The sequence below is a fragment of the Electrona antarctica genome (genome assembly GCF_951216825.1).
Source record: "Electrona antarctica genome assembly, chromosome: 11".
NCBI classification, from domain to species: domain Eukaryota; kingdom Metazoa; phylum Chordata; class Actinopteri; order Myctophiformes; family Myctophidae; genus Electrona; species Electrona antarctica.
Window position 1 is genome coordinate 10,720,164 of NC_136792.1, and position 12,988 is coordinate 10,733,151.

Consider the following 12,988-nt stretch of genomic DNA (forward strand, 5'->3'; position numbering starts at 1 on the left):
TTCCTTTTTAAATTAAAAACAATATATATTTCTTTTGAAATATATATATATTTTTTTAAATGTAGGGGGGAGTGGGTTGGTCCCACAAACAGAATCCCACAATCAGAACAAATTATGGTTTTGCATGCGGGCCACTCAGGGAATGTCATTGTTAAGACCTTGTCAAGGACAGTTCCTCTTCCTTTAACATTGGCTTCGGGATAGGTTGAAGGTTAATGAATAATTAGAATAACCTCAATGAGTAACTTCCTCTTCGCGGGATATGTATTTTATGGTCACTGGTGCGTTGCACAGGACCAGACACACACGCACTGATGATGAGAACAGAATAGGTATACACAACAAAATGGAGGCGCATGAGGAATTTCATAATTTTGCTAGTTCATGTCGCGGTTAATGATTACGGTATAGATCTGGAGATTTATACGTAGATGGACAGAACCGTGTGTGTGTGTGTGTGTGTGTTTGTGTGTGTGTGTGTGTGTGTGTGTGTGTGTGTGTGTGTGTGTGTGTGTGTGTGTGTGTGTGTGTGTGTGTGTGTGTGTGTGTGTGTGTGTGTGTGTGTGTGTGTGTGTGTGTGTGTGTGTGTGTGTGTGAGAGAAAGAAAGAGGCAATCAATATCAGTATCACTCACTCACTTAAAGGTCAAAGTAATCATTGTGCTGTAATAAAGGCTACAGTTAGAAAACCTCTGAAGCAAGACACAGGGACATAAATATGTATAGGGTTTCCTAGATCTCTCAACCACGACTCATCAAAACTGAAGAATCCAATTACACTCAATCTCCAACTTTATTAAAATAGAGAGATTACCGAAACCTAATCCACATAAGTCGACCCTGTAAACATACTTCTCTGATGTGATGGAAAAGGCCTGCCATGCAGTTGTTGTTATAGGACAAATAAGTCTGTCGAGCTAAATACATGCAACAATTAACACTCATTGTAAATCCGACGAAAGGAGCACATTTGAAATGGATCGACAGCTGTGTTGTTGTTGGCAGCAAATTCTGATTTTAGTTATAGTCGTAGTCTTTTGAATAGTTTTCGCTTCATTTTAGTCACATTTTAGTCGCCTGGAATGTTTTAGTGCTAGTCTAGTTGTAGTCGACTAAATATCATACAATTTTAGTCGACTAATTCTACAGTTGATTTAGTTGACTAAAATGTATTTTGGCAGGCTTTGATGCCGTCGTAATGGCTCATTTTACACTTGCTGAAAATAGTCTCACAACGTGTCGCAGCGCGACGCGTTGTGAGCTTGTAGATCTGCTATTTTCAGCATGCAACTTAGTGTCAATGAAAAAAAGTAGTCAACGCACATTTTTTGTCATAGTTTTAGTCGACGAAATCAACACTCATCGACAGCTGGCAGCTGCTGTTATAATGGCCATCTTTTGTCTGTTATTCATTCCCCCTCAGTTGTGTCATCAGAAGTCACAGACGGTGCTTAAAACAGGCCAGCCAACATGTCTAATGCAGGCGGTAAGTCAGCAACCTACTGGATTTCTACAAAATATCTTAAGAGAATGACGTTATTGATCGATTATTGAATACTTATTGGTATTATTAGTCAGAAATGCAAACAGCATGTGCTACAGTACAGTAGGTTGGACATTTAAACTGAAAGGATAATACAAAAGGTCCTGGGGACTTTCCACTGTGGTCCTATGTAGTATGTAGGCCTACTGTATTCAATTCATCAGCATAGCATTCACAATAATACATCAACAAATACAAACACTATATGTACAAAAGAGATGGGACATTTATATTTCGGCTACCTCCTCTTTAGGTCTCCTGGTTTTTTTTTCATGCCAATTTTGGAAGAAACCAGTGTTACACATTTTTTTATGGATGGTACGTGTCAGGGCATTCCACATTTTGGTGCCTGCTAGGGCAATGAGCACTTTCCTGTGTTTGTTCTAAATTTGGGTGGCGATCCGGGTCATGGTCGCTCCCTCCAGTGGTGTGGTGTGTGGGTGTCTCACTTTGGAGAAGTGGTTAGACATATGATGGCATTGAGAGCACTGAGGGCAATGTCTCTTTGACTATCTTATACCCAGAGTAATCTATAGTAAGAGAGTGACGACACTAGCGTTGACTCCCATTGTAACAATGGCATGCGGAAGTGCTCATTCTATCTCAATGGGATAGTTCCAATGTTTGGAACTATAGCCCATATAGGCACCCATTTTGCGGCGATATCAAAGCGTGTCGCCACGCCACTCAATTACTATTCCACTCGGCTTATACCAATCCCCGTGATATTGCTTAATCCTGTTTTCTACCCCGAGCCATCCCAAACTAGCAAAGTGTGTTGGAAGTAGGTTAAATGAGTAGTTTCAAAAAGTTAAAAATGACTTTTCTTTTCTATCAATTACACAACCCATTAAGCCTTGAATTCATGGCGATTCCTTTAGAAAATAAGTCATTTTGAGTTATTGAGTTATTATACATGCTCCTTTTAAGGCAGAGCAGTATAGTCATTATCAGTTTGTTTTGGGGAATCTGAAGCTTAGTTTTTAGTGACATTTCAGTGACATTTCTTGCAACACTTGTGTAACACAACATATGCACCATGCAGTGTAGCTTGGCACTGTTTCTGAGAAGTTGAGAACCCCTGATTTATTAATAACTCGGACTGTCAGCAAGATAAAGGCTAAAAGATCAGGAGATTGTTATTGCATAGGCTTATAAGATTTTCTCTAAATCCACACAGGTCGGAATGACACCGATCATCAGTTGTCAGTCACACACCTGGCCCAAGATGTTTGCAAACTTCCCGAAAATAGCATCCTACCTCAGAGATACATGAGCACACTACTACGATATTAGTTCTTATTGTGTTATTTAAACATATTTTTCATGCATTTAACAAATATATATTACGAAATGTATTTTTTGTAACGTTACTAAACATTTTCACATGGACGTCCTACACTATAGTTATTATGGCATGGATGGACCACTGGTTGAGAAACAGTGGCGTAGTGGATATGCCTTCTTGCAAATAACCTAAAACTAAATAATTGTTACCTGTGTGTCTCTCCTCAGCTCCAGTCCCTGACCCTGACGCAGACTTTGTGTATGGTACGTGACCACAACTATTACAAATAGAAATGTTTGAATGGAGTAGCTAGGGTAACTTTCAGCTATGTTGACACATGAGAACGACAGAGAATATGTAGAACATTCACGTACTGTGAAAATAGATTTTGAGATACATATACAAACAGGTAGACAAAAGACAGCGTAATGCAAATATAAAAGAGGCAAAGAATGAGGTATGGTGCACACGCACACAGAGAGAGCATGATTATAGCCTTTGTATCGTCAGTCTGAGCCAGGATTTCAATAATAGATGACTGTCACAAGCCAGATCACGCAAGGATGAAAACAGTGATGGGGCGAAAAAACAAGGAAAGAAAGAGAGAGTGAGACAGTAACTGCAAAGTCAAATCAAGTCAACTTGTAAAGTGAATTGATTTATTTTACATAATATGTTGGTTATTTCTTTCCATGGGGAAGCTTGACAGTTATAGTCATTGTGTCTCATTACATGCAATATGAATTTAAGTGCTACATAGCAAGACAACAAGACAGTATGTAGGAAAGAATGAGAGAAAGAGAGAGAGAGAGAGAGAGAGGGGGGGGGGGATAGTAATTAATAATTATGAATGACAATGCATATGACTTCTTTCTGTAACTTGCAGACTATCACACACTGCGTATTGGAGGTCTGACCTTCGCTGGCATCATAGTGATTCTGTCAGTATTCCTTCTGGCTGGTGAGTGTGTGTGTGTGTGTGTGTGTGTGTGTGTGTGTGTGTGTGTGTGTGTGTGTGTGTGTGTGTGTGTGTTTGTGTGTGTGTGTGTGTGTGCGGGTGCGCGCGTGCGTGCGTGCGTGCGTTCGTTGTACCTGCGTGTGTAAGCACACTTACGGAGGAAACTGAAGCACATATCCATCATCACTCTCATCCCATTGTTTAACTAGTTATTGTGTTCAGGGTTACCTTGCTGAGCGAATGGTGAATAGCACTGATATGTGGGCTGCCTGCTGTGTTCTCACTAATCACTGATTGTCTCATTTTCCTCTAAAGGCAACAAGATCTTCAGCTGTGGTAAAAAAAGCAAGGTAAAGCAACATGAGGATGTTTGAAATGCATTATTAGGCTCACTCTCATCCAATGTACTCAGTAGGCCGTTCCTGAGAGTGTAGGCCTACATTTTGTACAAAGCAAAGTTCTTTGTTTACCCAGGGAAGTGGACTAAGCTCGAGATGCTTGTTTACAGCCACACCCTGCTCTTAGAACATTTCATGGAAGGGGTTCAATGCCTTGCTCAAGGGCACTTCAGCGGTGGTAATTTTAACGTGCCGGTCCGGGGATTCAAACTGGCGACCTTCCGGTATCAAGACCGCTCCGCAAACCGTTCGGCCACCGCTGCCCCTGTACACCCAAACGGAATCCCTTAAGGGTTCGTTTGGAACCCTGGTGGTGCCTGGATCCAACGTTGAGAACCAGTGGTCTACATTAATTATAACTAAACTGGGAACTAGTTCAACTATTGGGAAATACTGTGGATGTAGCTAGCTAGAGCCCAAGACGACCTATGGGCCTTGAATTTGTGGTGTGCCTGCCTGTAGTAGCTTGTAGTATAAATCAATACTTTACTGACATCTGCTGGCCAATACTCGACATTGCGTTAGTATGGAAAGCATATGAACTTTTAAAACCGGGACATTTGCGTGGTTATGTGAATTTAGCATCAATTATACTGTTGTTTTTAATGAATTAACATAAACATTTACATTTTATTGGTTTTGTTGTTTTGAAAATGACAACCCCTTTCCATTTGTTTTTCTTTCAGCCAAGAGCAGCTGAAGAGGACTTCTAATTTTATTTGTGTAAACATGCAATTATTTTGTATTGATAAAGTGTAGACTAATGGCCAACAGCTATGACGTCTCTATTGCTTTATTTCCCTGCTAAAAAAGAAAAGAAAAGAAAAACTGCAAAAAAAACATCTTATGATGGTTGCTGGTTTTAGCTGGTCTTAAACTGGACTTAAGTTCGTTTAGCTGGTTTACCAGGCTGGTCAGGCCGGTCTTGCTGGTTTTGTCGGTCAGCTGGTTCTACCCAGTCAGGCTAAGCTAGATTCTGCTGGTCAAGCTGCATGGTCGGCCTGCTGGCTGGCTGGAATGAGCAATAAACCCAAGCTGCACACAAGCAGGTGTCCTAGAACTATACAGTATATTGATGTCGTAGAAAATGTTTAACTAATGCTTAACCGAGTGTCAGGCTACTAAGTATAAAGTAAGTTTGAATCAGGCATAATACAAATCCATTTAAATATTCACAAGCCAACAGCAGGGACAAAGGTACAGGGGGCGGCATTGCCCCCATGATGCACCTAATGGCCCTTCCCCCAACACACTGCCGGGGCACAGGGGAATGGGGTCTTGAACCGGTCACCAGGCAGCCACTTTAGTGGTTTCCAAGAACCCGGAAGAACGATGGAACCCGTTGAAGATCCCCTTCATAGGGAGGGGGGGGGGCTGTCTTACTGAGACAACATGTAGTCCAGGAAGTAAGTGAGCCCAGCTAGTGTCCAAGACATCAGAGACACTGGGATCACTGCTAAAATCTAAAATATCTAAAACCACATATTACACACTTAAAGACCCCCTAAAGTGTTCTAAATCTGATTAACGCCATTAACATAGACATATATTTTTTTTGCAAAAAGGGTGAATAAGTGTCCCTTTAATCAAAGCGCTTGCTCATTTTCCTTCCATTTCACTGTATACCATGTTATGTCATGTCCCTACAGTCCCTTCTTACACCATATAGGGATACTATATGATAAAACTCTTGGGTGAATGTTATGCTAAATCTATGTAAAGTGCTTTGGATAAAAGCGCTATATAAATGCACCATTTATTTATGTCGTTTTTCATGATTTTCTTTTTTTTTATCGGCGAAAACAATGAGAAACAACATACTATTAGCCTGTCACTTAATTTCACTTCATTATTATGAATCGCCACAAAAACATATTTTTTAATGGCCACGGTTAGCGATTCAGGGGCTGGAGCCAGGCTAACATATACTATGTCGTCAAAAACCATGAAAAACTATATTATGCCGTTTTTCATGATATTTGACGATAAAAAAACATCTGACCCATCTGAACTGAGTGGTGCTGTACTGTACTTGTGCTGTACTGTAAATCTCTCCTCCCTGGCCTGTGTGTGTGTGTGTGTGTGTGTGTGTGTGTGTGTGTGTGTGTGTGTGTGTGTGTGTGTGTGTGTGTGTGTGTGTGTCAGGCTGCGCAACAGTGGCACTTGGTGGTCAAAAAACGCTATTTCCGTGCTTTGATGGACACGGACGTACACGGACACGTACACATATGGACACACATTGCTGCTAGCACCACTCAAAAAGAAAAAACCCAAAGGCCCAAAGGTTGGCAGGTTCAAGTCCCATGGAGGACCATCAGGAGGGACGCTCCCTCCCCATGTTCGGTAGGGGGTTATGTCTGAAATAACCTTGTCCAGCTAACATTTTACCATGAAAAAAAAATCCAATGTGCTCTCTTCCACAACTAGTCTGGAATGCAAAGGTGGTTAATTAAGCAATGGAACTCTTAAATATCTATAAAACTTAATTCAGTTCTTCAATTTCCTGTTAGCAAGTAGCTCAGTGAGTTAGCACACTGGCTACATGATCTGGAGGTTGTGGGTTCAAACCCCACTCAAGTCTTTAATTTCAAGACCGATCGAAATCTATTTACAATAGTTTGTGCTATTGCCATTGATAATGCATTGGGCGTTTAGGTTAAATTACTCAGAAACTACAAAACATTTAAAAGTAAAAGGTTCCAGCATGTGTCTCCACAGTAAGCTGAATTATAAAAATCACACCTGTGTGAAGTACGTGGTGCAACTTCGTGTGGGGGTCCCCGGGGGGTCCCCGGAACTTCCAGACCCACAGGAACACGCCCAGGGTGCCGGCCCGGTTCTGGCGAGGCGCCCCGCGTCCGAAACAGTCGAGAAATGACAGAGTTACCGTGTGGGGGTCCCCGGGGTCGCCCGGGGGTCCCCGGAACATCCAGACCCTCCGGAACACGCTCAGGGGGCCGGGCCGGTTCCGGCGAGCCGCCCCGCGTCCGAAACAGTTGAGAAATGACAGAGTTACCGTGTGGGGGTCCCCAGGGGGTCTCTCTACTGTACTGTACTGTCACACACAAAATCATCATATATACAGTACATTTGTGTGTGTGTGTGTGTGTGTTAGGCTGGGCAACAGTGACACTTGGTTGTGAAAACAAACCAAACGCTATTTTCATGCTCGGACACACAGTCCTATCCTCCTGGTGGAGACCTGTCCCCAGAAGGGCACTTTTTCTAGTTTAAACTGTCTCTGTGTTATTATAATAACAATATAAAGATAATTGGGGTAAAAGTGTTTATACTAAAAGAGATGTGCTTGTGAGACATAAAGAATGTGACAGAAGTGCACAAGGTATCAAATGTCAGACAAAGCAGGAAGAGGCGTGTTTTATATGGTGCATTGGCGCGGATGTGTTGGTTTCCAGTTCATTCAGTTACAATGTTGACTAGACGGCGGTGCCGAGTTTGCGTACGTGCTTATAAATGTGTTATAGGCCTATGTGTATGCTTAAAATACTCTAAATACAGTCATAATGTTTCGTGTTTCTTTCTGTTTGCATTACCTAACGCCACTAACTCTGAACAACTTGTGCTATTGTTTAGCTAAGAGAACAATCATTGTTGCTATCAAGGCTAAGCCTTGAAACACGGGTCACAGACATTTACTGTACACAGTGTAGTAGAAGTGTGTTTGTACCTGTACGTGTGTGAGTGTGTTACTATGCAAATAGAATGGCCAAAATGAAGTGATTGTTTGCGAGCATTATTGCAACTTGTGAGGAAGTGTGTGTTTGAGTAATAACGTAACGGTATGTGTTTAAATCACAGTTACGACATCTGTCTATTCATACCACGTGCGGTGGGGAATCAGTAGTTAAGCAAAGCTATTATAGCTATCTAGATATATATCTCGTGTTGCGTTTATAGCATGCCCCAACATTTATTATTTATTTATTTATTATTTACCTGCTATAGTGTCAACCCCTTACCCCTGTGTCGGATCGGTGGTTAGACTGGCATATTTGCCGATACCGATATGAACCGATATGACAAATAAGGGCCGATACCGATACTTTTCCAATACCGATACAGTATCGGGACATCTCTACTTTTTTCGCTATAAAAATGCAATCCATTATTATTATGTGATGTTTCCATTTATGAAAGTGTTTAAAATGGGGAAACATTGGAAATTATTAATTGGATAGTTAATCTTCACAAATTGTCCATTTGTTTTTCTCCTTCTGCTTTGGAACACCCATTCCTGGGACACGTGAGAATGGTCCAGTGAAGAAAACAAAAGTCCATTGTGACTGTATGGGATTTTTCTCTAGGGGGGGGGGGTCCCCGGAAGTTCCAGACCCACAGGAATGCACCCAGGGTGCCGGCCCGGTTCCGGCGAGCCGCCAGCGTCCGAAACGGTTGAAAAATGACAGAGTTACCTCTATGACAGAGTTACCTCTACTGTACCCTCTACTGTACTGTACTGGGACACCCGCAATCATCATATATACAGTTAATATGTGCGTTTGTGTGTGTGTTAGGTTGCGCACAGGTGGTGAAAAACAACCATGCTGTTTTCGTGCTCAGACGCACCCAGCCAGCCAGCCACCCAACTAGCCAGCCACCCACACACATAGCTCCGTAAAGGGAGTGGTTGCACCATTCAAAAATTGTGAATGGAGTTTCTAGGTGAAAGTGATATAGTCTGCCATTGAGTCCCATTATACATTTCTCAAATTAGAAAGCACTATATTTCTAAAACTATGAAACATTTCAAAGATTCCTTTTCAGGCAATTTGAAAAAAAGATGAACATCACGAAATAGGCCTACTATAGTTCATGGTTTCAGACAGCATACTATAGTATGTAATTCTTTCATGATTTTGAGGCACTATGGCAGAGCCAGGACTTGAACCTGTGGCCTCCTGATTCCGAGGCAGGCTCTGTACACAGTGAGCCACTGTGCTTGCTGCTACAAAAAGCAAAAAAAGATAATGATAGAAGAGTGAGAGACTTGTTTCCATTGTGGTTCATAAGCATTCAAACCTCTAGAGATAAACAAGAGCACAAGAAACAATAGACAAATCTCCAGTTATTTTTATTTTTTGTATTTTATTTTTGTATCAATGTTGTACTCAAAGGGAACAGCAGACTGTGTTGTGGCAGGTAGCAAGTAGATCAGTGAATTAGCACACTGGCTGCATTATCTGGAGATTGTGGGTTCAAACCCCACTCAAATCTTTACTTGCCAAAATCTGCCATTGACCCCCATTCTGAATTTCTCAAATTTAAAAGCACTATATTTCTAAAACTATGAAACATCTCAAAGATTCCTTTTCAGGCAAACATGTCCACCATAAGATGAACCTAAATAGGTTTGAATGGGGTTTCTAGGTGTAAGTATGTAAGACTAGTAGCATGCCAAAGTTTGTGCTATTGCCATTGGGAATGCATTGGGCGTTTAACTTAAATAACTCAGAAACTACAAAACATTTCAAAGTAAAAAGTTCCAGGATGTGTCTCCACAGAAAGCTGAATTATAAAAAGTGTGAATGGAGTTTCTAGGTGAAAGTGCTTTTTTGACGTGCCAATATCTTCCATTGAGCCCCATTGTAAATGTCTCAAATTTGAAAGCACTATATTTCTAAAACGATGAAACATTTCAAAGATTCCTTTTCAGGCAAACATGTCCACCGTAAGATGAACCTAAATAGGTTTGAATGGGGTTTCTAGGTGTAAGTATGTAGGACTAGTAGCATGCCAAAGTTTGTGCTATTGCCATTGGGAATGCATTGGGCGTTTAACTTAAATAACTCAGAAACTACAAAACATTTCAAAGTAAAAAGTTCCAGCATTTGTCTCCACAGAAAGCTGAATTATAAAAAGTGTGAATGGAGTTTCTAGGTGAAAGTGCTTTTTTGACGTGCCAATATCTGCCATTGAGCCCCATTGTAAATGTCTCAAATTTAAAAGCACTATATTTCTAAAACGATGAAACATTTCAAAGATTCCTTTTCAGGCAAACATGTCCACCGTAAGATGAACCTAAATAGGTTTTAATGGGGTTCTAGGTGTAAGTATGTAGTACTAGTAGCATGCCAAAGTTTGTGCTATTGCCATTGGGAATGCATTGGGCGTTTAAGTTAAATAACTCAGAAACTACAAAACATTTCAAAGTAAAAAGTTCCAGCATGTGTCTCCACAGTAAGCTGAATTATAAAACGTGTGAATGGAGTTTCTAGGTGAAAGTGATTTTGACGTGCCACTATCTGCCATTGTAAATTTCTCAAATTTAAAGCACTATATTTCTAAAACTATGAAACATTTCAAAGATTCCTTTTCAGGCAAACATGTCCACCGTAAGATGAACCTAAATAGGTTTGAATGGGGATTCTAGGTGTAAGTATGTAGGACTAGTAGCATGCCAAAGTTATAATTTTTTTCGGACGGCATAGGCTACTATAGCATGTCGTTTTTCGTGATTTTGGACTATTTGAAAAAAAGATGAAAATCATGAAAAAACGACATACTATGGTCATGGTTTCGGACGGCATACTATAGCATGTCGTTTTTCATGATTTTGGAGGATTTAAAAAAAAGATGAAAATCATGAAAAAACGACATACTATAGTCCATGGTTTGGGACGGGATAATATATTTTGTCATATTTTCATGATTTTGGGACACTATGTCAGAGCCAGGACTTGAACCTGCAGCCTCCTGATTCCCAGGCAGGCTCTGTACCCAGTGAGCCACTGTGCATGCTGTTCATAAAAGGTCGAATAGATAATGACAGAAGAGCCAGAGACTTGTTTCCATTGTGGTTCATAAACATTCGAACTTCTAGAGATAAACAACAGCAAAAGAAAAAATAGACAAATCTCCTGTTATTTTATTTTTTGTATTTTATTTTTGTATCAATGTTGTAGTCAAAGGGAACAGCAGACTGTGTTGTGGCAGGTAGCAATTAGATCAGTGACTTAGCACACTGGCTGCATTATCTGGAGATTGTGGGTTCAAACCCTACTCAAATCTTTACTTGCCAAAATCTTCCATTGACCCCCATTCTGAATTTCTCAAATTTAAAAGCACTATATTTCTAAAACGATGAAACATTTCAAAGATTCCTTTTCAGGCAGACATGTCCACCGTAAGATGAACCTAAATAGGTTTGAATGGGGTTTCTAGGTGTAAGTATGTAGGACTAGTAGCATGCCAAAGTTTGTGCTATTGCCATTGGCAATGCATTGGGCGTTTAACTTAAATAACTCAGAAACTACAAAACATTTCAAAGTAAAAAGTTCCAGCATGTGTCTCCACAGAAAGCTGAATTATAAAAAGTGTGAATGGAGTTTCTAGGTGAAAGTGCTTTTTTGACGTGCCAATATCTGCCATTGAGCCCCATTGTAAATGTCTCAAATTTGAAAGCACTATATTTCTAAAACGATGAAACATTTCAAAGATTCCTTTTCAGGCAAACATGTCCACCGTAAGATGAACCTAAATAGGTTTGAATGGGGTTTCTAGGTGTAAGTATGTAGGACTAGTAGCATGCCAAAGTTTGTGCTATTGCCATTGGGAATGCATTGGGCGTTTAACTTAAATAACTCAGAAACTACAAAACATTTCAAAGTAAAAAGTTCCAGCATGTGTCTCCACAGAAAGCTGAATTATAAAAAGTGTGAATGGAGTTTCTAGGTGAAAGTGCTTTTTTGACGTGCCAATATCTGCCATTGAGCCCCATTGTAAATGTCTCAAATTTGAAAGCACTATATTTCTAAAACTATGAAACATTTCAAAGATTCCTTTTCAGGCAAACATGTCCACCGTAAGATGAACCTAAATAGGTTTGAATGGGGTTTCTAGGTGTAAGTATGTAGGACTAGTAGCATGCCAAAGTTTGTGCTATTGCCATTGGGAATGCATTGGGCGTTAAACTTAAATAACTCAGAAACTACAAAACATTTCAAAGTAAAAAGTTCCAGCATGTGTCTCCACAGAAAGCTGAATTATAAAAAGTGTGAATGGAGTTTCTAGGTGAAAGTGCTTTTTTGACATGCCAATATCTGCCATTGAGCCCCATTGTAAATGTCTCAAATTTAAAAGCACTATATTTCTAAAACGATGAAACATTTCAAAGATTCCTTTTCAGGCAAACATGTCCACCGTAAGATGAACCTAAATAGGTTTGAATGGGGTTTCTAGGTGTAAGTATGTAGGACTAGTAGCATGCCAAAGTTTGTGCTATTGCCATTGGGAATGCATTGGGCGTTTAAGTTAAATAACTCAGAAACTACAAAACATTTCAAAGTAAAAAGTTCCATCATGTGTCTCCACAGTAAGCTGAATTATAAAACGTGTGAATGGAGTTTCTAGGTGAAAGTGATTTTGACGTGCCACTATCTGCCATTGTAAATTTCTCAAATTTAAAGCACTATATTTCTAAAACTATGAAACATTTCAAAGATTCCTTTTCAGGCAAACATGTCCACCGTAAGATGAACCTAAATAGGTTTGAATGGGGATTCTAGGTGTAAGTATGTAGGACTAGTAGCATGCCAAAGTTATATTTTTTTTCGGACGGCATACTATAGCATGTCGTTTTTCGTGATTTTGGACTATTTGAAAAAAAGATGAAAATCATGAAAAAACGACATACTATGGTCATGGTTTCGGACGGCATACTATAGCATGTCGTTTTTCATGATTTTGGAGGATTTGAAAAAAATATGAAAATCATGAAAAAACGACATACTATAGTCCATGGTTTGGGACGGCATAATATATTTTGTGATATTTTCATGATTT

At 40.1% G+C, this 12,988-nt stretch overlaps 1 long non-coding RNA gene across 1 annotated transcript; it reads left to right on the top strand.

Moving 5' to 3' along the window:
* Window positions 1-1,430: 1,430 nt before the first annotated feature.
* LOC306932672 lies at window positions 1,431-4,963 on the top strand. Its single transcript, XR_013791139.1, has 5 exons — window positions 1,431-1,485; window positions 3,058-3,093; window positions 3,717-3,791; window positions 4,104-4,138; window positions 4,873-4,963. It is a non-coding gene; the product is annotated as an uncharacterized lncRNA (long non-coding RNA).
* Window positions 4,964-12,988: the final 8,025 nt, after the last annotated feature.